Source organism: Schistocerca americana, unplaced genomic scaffold (genome assembly GCF_021461395.2).
Source record: "Schistocerca americana isolate TAMUIC-IGC-003095 unplaced genomic scaffold, iqSchAmer2.1 HiC_scaffold_1136, whole genome shotgun sequence".
NCBI classification, from domain to species: Eukaryota; Metazoa; Arthropoda; class Insecta; order Orthoptera; family Acrididae; genus Schistocerca; species Schistocerca americana.
The window spans coordinates 5,001-12,500 of NW_025725194.1; the positions used below are offsets into that span (position 1 = coordinate 5,001).

The following is a 7,500-nucleotide window of genomic DNA, read 5'->3' on the forward strand; positions in this document are numbered from 1 at the left end:
CCTAACCCATATTGTACCTTAACCTAACCCATATTGTACCTTAACCTAACCATATTGTACCTTAACCTAACCCATATTGTACCTTAACCTAACCCATATTGTACCTTAACCTAACCCATATTGTACCTTAAACCTAACCCATGTTGCGCCTTAACCTAACCCATGTTGCGCCTTAACCTAACCCATGTTGCGCCTTAACCTAACCCATGTTGCGCCTTAACCTAACCCATGTTGCGCCTTAACCTAACCCATGTTGCGCCTTAACCTAACCCATGTTGCGCCTTAACCTAACCCATGTTGCGCCTTAACCTAACCCATGTTGCGCCTTAACCTAACCCATGTTGCGCCTTAACCTAACCCATGTTGCGCCTTAACCTAACCCATGTTGCGCCTTAACCTAACCCATGTTGCGCCTTAACCTAACCCATGTCTGCGCCTTAACCTAACCCATGTTGCGCCTTAACCTAACCCATGTTGCGCCTTAACCTAACCCATGTTGCGCCTTAACCTAACCTATGTTGCGCCTTAACCTAACCTATGGTGCGCCTTAACCTAACCTATGTTGCGCCTTAACCTAACCTATGTGCGCCTTAACCTAACCTATGTTGCGCCTTAACCTAACCTATGTTGCGCCTTAACCTAACCTATGTTGCGCCGTAACCTAACCTATGTTGCGCCGTAACCTAACCTATGTTGCGCCTTAACCTAACCTATGTTGCGCCTTAACCTAACCTATGTTGCGCCTTAACCTAACCTATGTTGCGCCGTAACCTAACCTATGTTGCGCCTTAACCTAACCTATGTTGCGCCGTAACCTAACCTATGTTGCGCCGTAACCTAACCTATGTTGCGCCTTAACCTAACCTATGTTGCGCCTTAACCTAACCTATGTTGCGCCTTAACCTAACCTATGTTGCGCCTTAACCTAACCTATGTTGCGCCTTAACCTAACCTACTGTTGCGCCGTAACCTAACCTATGTTGCGCCTTAACCTAACCTATGTTGCGCCTTAACCTAACCTATGTTGCGCCTTAACCTAACCTATGTTGCGCCTTAACCTAACCTATGTTGCGCCTTAACCTAACCTATGTTGCGCCTTAACCTCTAACCTATGTTGCGCCGTAACCTAACCTATGTTGCGCCTTAACCTAACCTATGTTGCGCCTTAACCTAACCTATGTTGCGCCGTAACCTAACCTATGTTGCGCCTTAACCTAACCTATGTTGCGCCTTAACCTAACCTATGTTGCGCCTTAACCTAACCTATGTTGCGCCTTAACCTAACCTATGTTGCGCCTTAACCTAACCTATGTTGCGCCTTAACCCAACACACGTTGGGCCTTAACCCAACACACGTTGGGCCTTAACCCAACACACGTTGGGCCTTAACCCAACACACGTTGGGCCTTAACCCAACACACGTTGGGCCTTAACCCAACACACGTTGGGCCTTAACCCAACACACGTTGGGCCTTAACCCAACACACGTTGGGCCTTAACCCAACACACGTTGGGCCTTAACCCAACACACGTTGGGCCTTAACCCAACACACGTTGGGCCTTAACCCAACACACGTTGGGCCTTAACCCAACACACGTTGGGCCTTAACCCAACACACGTTGGGCCTTAACCCAACACACGTTGGGCCTTAACCCAACACACGTTGGGCCTTAACCCAACACACGTTGGGCCTTAACCCAACACACGTTGGGCCTTAACCCAACACACGTTGGGCCTTAACCCAACACACGTTGGGCCTTAACCCAACACACGTTGGGCCTTAACCCAACACACGTTGGGCCTTAACCCAACACACGTTGGGCCTTAACCCAACACACGTTGGGCCTTAACCCAACACACGTTGGGCCTTAACCCAACACACGTTGGGCCTTAACCTGCTCTGTAATTGTCATACGACGCGTTAAATTAGTGTAGTGTTGCCTAACTGCAACCCCCGCAATATAGTTTGCTACTCGCACTGCCCGGTCCCCAGAGTATCGCTTCATGTTAAACACCTTGCAGCTATACACTGTAATGCGGATGGCGGCAGGACGTACATGCTCAATGCCCTTCGCAGTTGTTCATTGGCATTCGCATGGCGAAGCACAGCCTACGTTGTGGTACGGCTTGTGGCAACTGTCCGCTGATGTTGTACGTCCAAATCACACACTGTACCGCACATTGGTCCTCATGTACTGAATGATACATCGTGGTACATGTGTGACCGTACCACGACTGCGCCAACAACGGCGAACCATACGGTCCAAATATTGTGCACTCAGCTACGTGTCGTCTCCCTATAAGAGCTGGATTGCAGTATGGTATGCCGTGGATGGCGATCAGCATGAGCCGTCTGTTGATGTAGTGGCGCGTGTTGTCAGACGTAGTCGTCCTTCTCACACACCGTGATAGCATGGTGCACTGCGTTCCACATCTGCGACATGCGACAGAGGCCGGTTGACAGTCGTTCGCGCAATGGACATCGCATACGTACGGGGGCCACCTTCCACGTGTTCGCGAAGCGTGCACATGTTGTTGCGTGTATGTGGGCAGACATAGTGTGTCGTGACACCTGACACAGGCATGCAACAATCGTTGAATTTGCAAATGGCGATGGACGTCTACGTTTGCTGGTGACGTTACGCAAATGAAGAACTGGTAAACCGTTGTGGTGCGGTTGTTCTCGCTAGAGGTGAATCAGTGATGGCGACGATCGGTTGAGCTACCAACCGGTTGTTTCAGCGATACCCACCATGCCCACGAACGTGAATGGCATGTGGGTGTGAAGCGATACGCGGCGGTGGCTGGGTGGGACCGTCCCCGGCCGGTGAGGGGGGGCCTTCCGGCGTGCTGGCCGCGCGGTGCGTGGGCGCACGCGCTACAGCCGGCTGGTGGGGGCGGCCAGTGGCAGGCGCGCCGGCCGACGGAGGCGGCAGGCGGCGCAGCTGCGCGCCGGCGCACCCTGCACGCGGCGCCGTGCGGCCAAAGTAGGTCCTCGCGGGCCCGGTGCGAAGCGCGGTGGACATCTGCAGTGTGCTGGTCCGATTGAGGACTGTGTGCGCTGAGGATGCGCCGCCGCCCGGCGCTCGGCGCCGCGACGCCGTCTGCTGCTCGGTCGCCTCTGCGGTTCTCGCAGGTGGATTGTATCGCAGCTGTGCGGACGTGTTGGCGCGTGCGCTGTGCTGGGAGAGTTCGCTTCGGCACCCAAGTGGGGCTTTTGTCCTTCTGTGGCGCTGGCGTTGGAGCTGCCGGCCACCGTAGGTGGCGCGTGTTGTCTCCCGCCGGCAATGCCACGACAGCACGCTCCCGGGCCTCTGTCGGCAGCGGCAAGCTCAGTTGGGAGCACGGGTGGTCGCACCTAAAGCGTCTACTCGCCAAACTCCGGGCGATTGCGCCTCTCTCGAACCCGACCAAGTACTTAGGACGGCGCTGCGCGCCGCCGGGACCTGAGAGGGTTTCGAGGTGTATTGTGCAGGGGAGCTCAGCCTCCTCCTGTTTGCAGAATAATTGAGCGGACGCTTGCGTGTTCGCGCGGGCCCCCGGGACACACTCCCGGGCGGCCGGCTGCTCAGCTCTAGTTGACGCAGCTCCCTGGTTGATCCTGCCAGTAGTCATATGCTTGTCTCAAAGATTAAGCCATGCATGTCTCAGTACAAGCCGCATTAAGGTGAAACCGCGAATGGCTCATTAAATCAGTTATGGTTCCTTAGATCGTACCCACGTTACTTGGATAACTGTGGTAATTCTAGAGCTAATACATGCAAACAGAGTCCCGACCAGAGATGGAAGGGACGCTTTTATTAGATCAAAACCAATCGGTCGGCTCGTCCGGTCCGTTTGCCTTGGTGACTCTGAATAACTTTGGGCTGATCGCACGGTCCTCGTACCGGCGACGCATCTTTCAAATGTCTGCCTTATCAACTGTCGATGGTAGGTTCTGCGCCTACCATGGTTGTAACGGGTAACGGGGAATCAGGGTTCGATTCCGGAGAGGGAGCCTGAGAAACGGCTACCACATCCAAGGAAGGCAGCAGGCGCGCAAATTACCCACTCCCGGCACGGGGAGGTAGTGACGAAAAATAACGATACGGGACTCATCCGAGGCCCCGTAATCGGAATGAGTACACTTTAAATCCTTTAACGAGTATCTATTGGAGGGCAAGTCTGGTGCCAGCAGCCGCGGTAATTCCAGCTCCAATAGCGTATATTAAAGTTGTTGCGGTTAAAAAGCTCGTAGTTGGATTTGTGTCCCACGCTGTTGGTTCACCGCCCGTCGGTGTTTAACTGGCATGTATCGTGGGACGTCCTGCCGGTGGGGCGAGCTGAAGGCGTGCGACGCGCCTCGTGCGTGCTCGTGCGTCCCGAGGCGGACCCCGTTGCAATCCTACCAGGGTGCTCTTGAGTGAGTGTCTCGGTGGGCCGGCACGTTTACTTTGAACAAATTAGAGTGCTTAAAGCAGGCAAGCCCGCCTGAATACTGTGTGCATGGAATAATGGAATAGGACCTCGGTTCTATTTTGTTGGTTTTCGGAACCCGAGGTAATGATTAATAGGGACAGGCGGGGGCATTCGTATTGCGACGTTAGAGGTGAAATTCTTGGATCGTCGCAAGACGAACAGAAGCGAAAGCATTTGCCAAGTATGTTTTCATTAATCAAGAACGAAAGTTAGAGGTTCGAAGGCGATCAGATACCGCCCTAGTTCTAACCATAAACGATGCCAGCCAGCGATCCGCCGCAGTTCCTCCGATGACTCGGCGGGCAGCCTCCGGGAAACCAAAGCTTTTGGGTTCCGGGGGAAGTATGGTTGCAAAGCTGAAACTTAAAGGAATTGACGGAAGGGCACCACCAGGAGTGGAGCCTGCGGCTTAATTTGACTCAACACGGGAAACCTCACCAGGCCCGGACACCGGAAGGATTGACAGATTGATAGCTCTTTCTTGATTCGGTGGGTGGTGGTGCATGGCCGTTCTTAGTTGGTGGAGCGATTTGTCTGGTTAATTCCGATAACGAACGAGACTCTAGCCTGCTAACTAGTCGCGTGACATCCTTCGTGCTGTCAGCGATTACTTTTCTTCTTAGAGGGACAGGCGGCTTCTAGCCGCACGAGATTGAGCAATAACAGGTCTGTGATGCCCTTAGATGTTCTGGGCCGCACGCGCGCTACACTGAAGGAATCAGCGTGTCTTCCTAGGCCGAAAGGTCGGGGTAACCCGCTGAACCTCCTTCGTGCTAGGGATTGGGGCTTGCAATTGTTCCCCATGAACGAGGAATTCCCAGTAAGCGCGAGTCATAAGCTCGCGTTGATTACGTCCCTGCCCTTTGTACACACCGCCCGTCGCTACTACCGATTGAATGATTTAGTGAGGTCTTCGGACTGGTACGCGGCATTGACTCTGTCGTTGCCGATGCTACCGGAAAGATGACCAAACTTGATCATTTAGAGGAAGTAAAAGTCGTAACAAGGTTTCCGTAGGTGAACCTGCGGAAGGATCATTACCGACTAGACTGCATGTCTTTCGATGTGCGTGTCGTGTCGCGCAACACGCTACCTGTACGGCTCGCAGTAGCCGTGCGCCGCGTGCGGAACCACGCGTGCTTCTCAAAACTAACGCCAATGTTGTGTGGTACGAGCGCTGAAGCGCTGGAGCGGCTGGCCTGCGGCACCTGGCGCCTGGCGCCGGTTTTGAATGACTTTCGCCCGACTGCCTGTCCGCTCCGGTGTGGAGCCGTACGACGCCCATCGGCCGTGAGGCCGTTGGACACAGAACGCTTGAACAGGGGCCGCCACACGCCTACGTCCCGCCTATGCAACTGTCTTGAAAGAGACAGTGTAAACTAAGAAAAGATCACCCAGGACGGTGGATCACTCGGCTCGTGGGTCGATGAAGAACGCAGCAAATTGCGCGTCGACATGTGAACTGCAGGACACATGAACATCGACGTTTCGAACGCACATTGCGGTCCATGGATTCCGTTCCCGGGCCACGTCTGGCTGAGGGTCGGCTACGTATACTGAAGCGCGCGGCGTTTGCCCCGCTTCGCAGACCTGGGAGCGTCGCGGCCGCCTGTGGGGCCGGCCGCGCCTCCTTAAACGTGCGATGCGCGCCCGTCGCCTGGCGGTTCGCATACCGGTACTTACTCGGTAGCGTGCACAGCCGGCTGGCGGTGTGGCGTGCGACACCTCGTACAACGACCTCAGAGCAGGCGAGACTACCCGCTGAATTTAAGCATATTACTAAGCGGAGGAAAAGAAACTAACAAGGATTCCCCCAGTAGCGGCGAGCGAACAGGGAAGAGTCCAGCACCGAACCCCGCAGGCTGCCGCCTGTCGTGGCATGTGGTGTTTGGGAGGGTCCACTACCCCGACGCCTCGCGCCGAGCCCAAGTCCAACTTGAATGAGGCCACGGCCCGTAGAGGGTGCCAGGCCCGTAGCGGCCGGTGCGAGCGTCGGCGGGACCTCTCCTTCGAGTCGGGTTGCTTGAGAGTGCAGCTCCAAGTGGGTGGTAAACTCCATCTGAGACTAAATATGACCACGAGACCGATAGCGAACAAGTACCGTGAGGGAAAGTTGAAAAGAACTTTGAAGAGAGAGTTCAAAAGTACGTGAAACCGTTCTGGGGTAAACGTGAGAAGTCCGAAAGGTCGAACGGGTGAGATTCACGCCCATCCGGCCACTGGCCTCCGCCCTCGGCAGATGGGGCCGGCCGCCCGCGCGGAGCAATCCGCGGCGGGGTCGTGTCCGGTTGCCTTTCCACTCGCCGCGGGGTGGGGCCGTTCCGGTGTGCGGTGGGCCGCACTTCTCCCCTAGTAGGACGTCGCGACCCGCTGGGTGCCGGCCTACGGCCCGGGTGCGCAGCCTGTCCTTCCGCGGGCCTCGGTTCGCGTCTGTTGGGCAGAGCCCCGGTGTCCTGGCTGGCTGCCCGGCGGTATATCTGGAGGAGTCGATTCGCCCCTTTGGGCGCTCGGGCTCCCGGCAAGCGCGCGCGGTTCTTCCCGGATGACGGACCTACCTGGCCCGGCCCCGGACCCGCGCCGCTGTTGGCTCGGGATGCTCTCGGGCGGAATAATCGCTCCCGTCAGCGGCGCTTCAGCTTTGGACAATTTCACGACCCGTCTTGAAACACGGACCAAGGAGTCTAACATGTGCGCGAGTCATTGGGCTGTACGAAACCTAAAGGCGTAATGAAAGTGAAGGTCTCGCCTTGCGCGGGCCGAGGGAGGATGGGGCTTCCCCGCCCTTCACGGGGCGGCGGCCTCCGCACTCCCGGGGCGTCTCGTCCTCATTGCGAGGTGAGGCGCACCTAGAGCGTACACGTTGGGACCCGAAAGATGGTGAACTATGCCTGGCCAGGACGAAGTCAGGGGAAACCCTGATGGAGGTCCGTAGCGATTCTGACGTGCAAATCGATCGTCGGAGCTGGGTATAGGGGCGAAAGACTAATCGAACCATCTAGTAGCTGGTTCCCTCCGAAGTTTCCCTCAGGATAGCTGGTGCT

At 55.9% G+C, this 7,500-nt stretch overlaps 2 non-coding genes and 1 pseudogene across 2 annotated transcripts; all 3 read left to right on the forward strand.

The window, feature by feature from the left end:
* The first annotated feature begins 3,589 nt into the window (after positions 1–3,589).
* On the forward strand, positions 3,590–5,499 carry LOC124561050. The gene has a single exon (XR_006969509.1). It is a non-coding gene; the product is annotated as a small subunit ribosomal RNA (ribosomal RNA).
* Positions 5,500–5,850: 351 nt separating this feature from the next.
* On the forward strand, positions 5,851–6,005 carry LOC124561042. Its single transcript, XR_006969504.1, has one exon. It is a non-coding gene; the product is annotated as a 5.8S ribosomal RNA (ribosomal RNA).
* A 188-nt stretch (positions 6,006–6,193) lies between these two features.
* The window catches only part of LOC124561045, a 5,042-nt pseudogene continuing 3,735 nt past the window's right edge, over positions 6,194–7,500 (forward strand).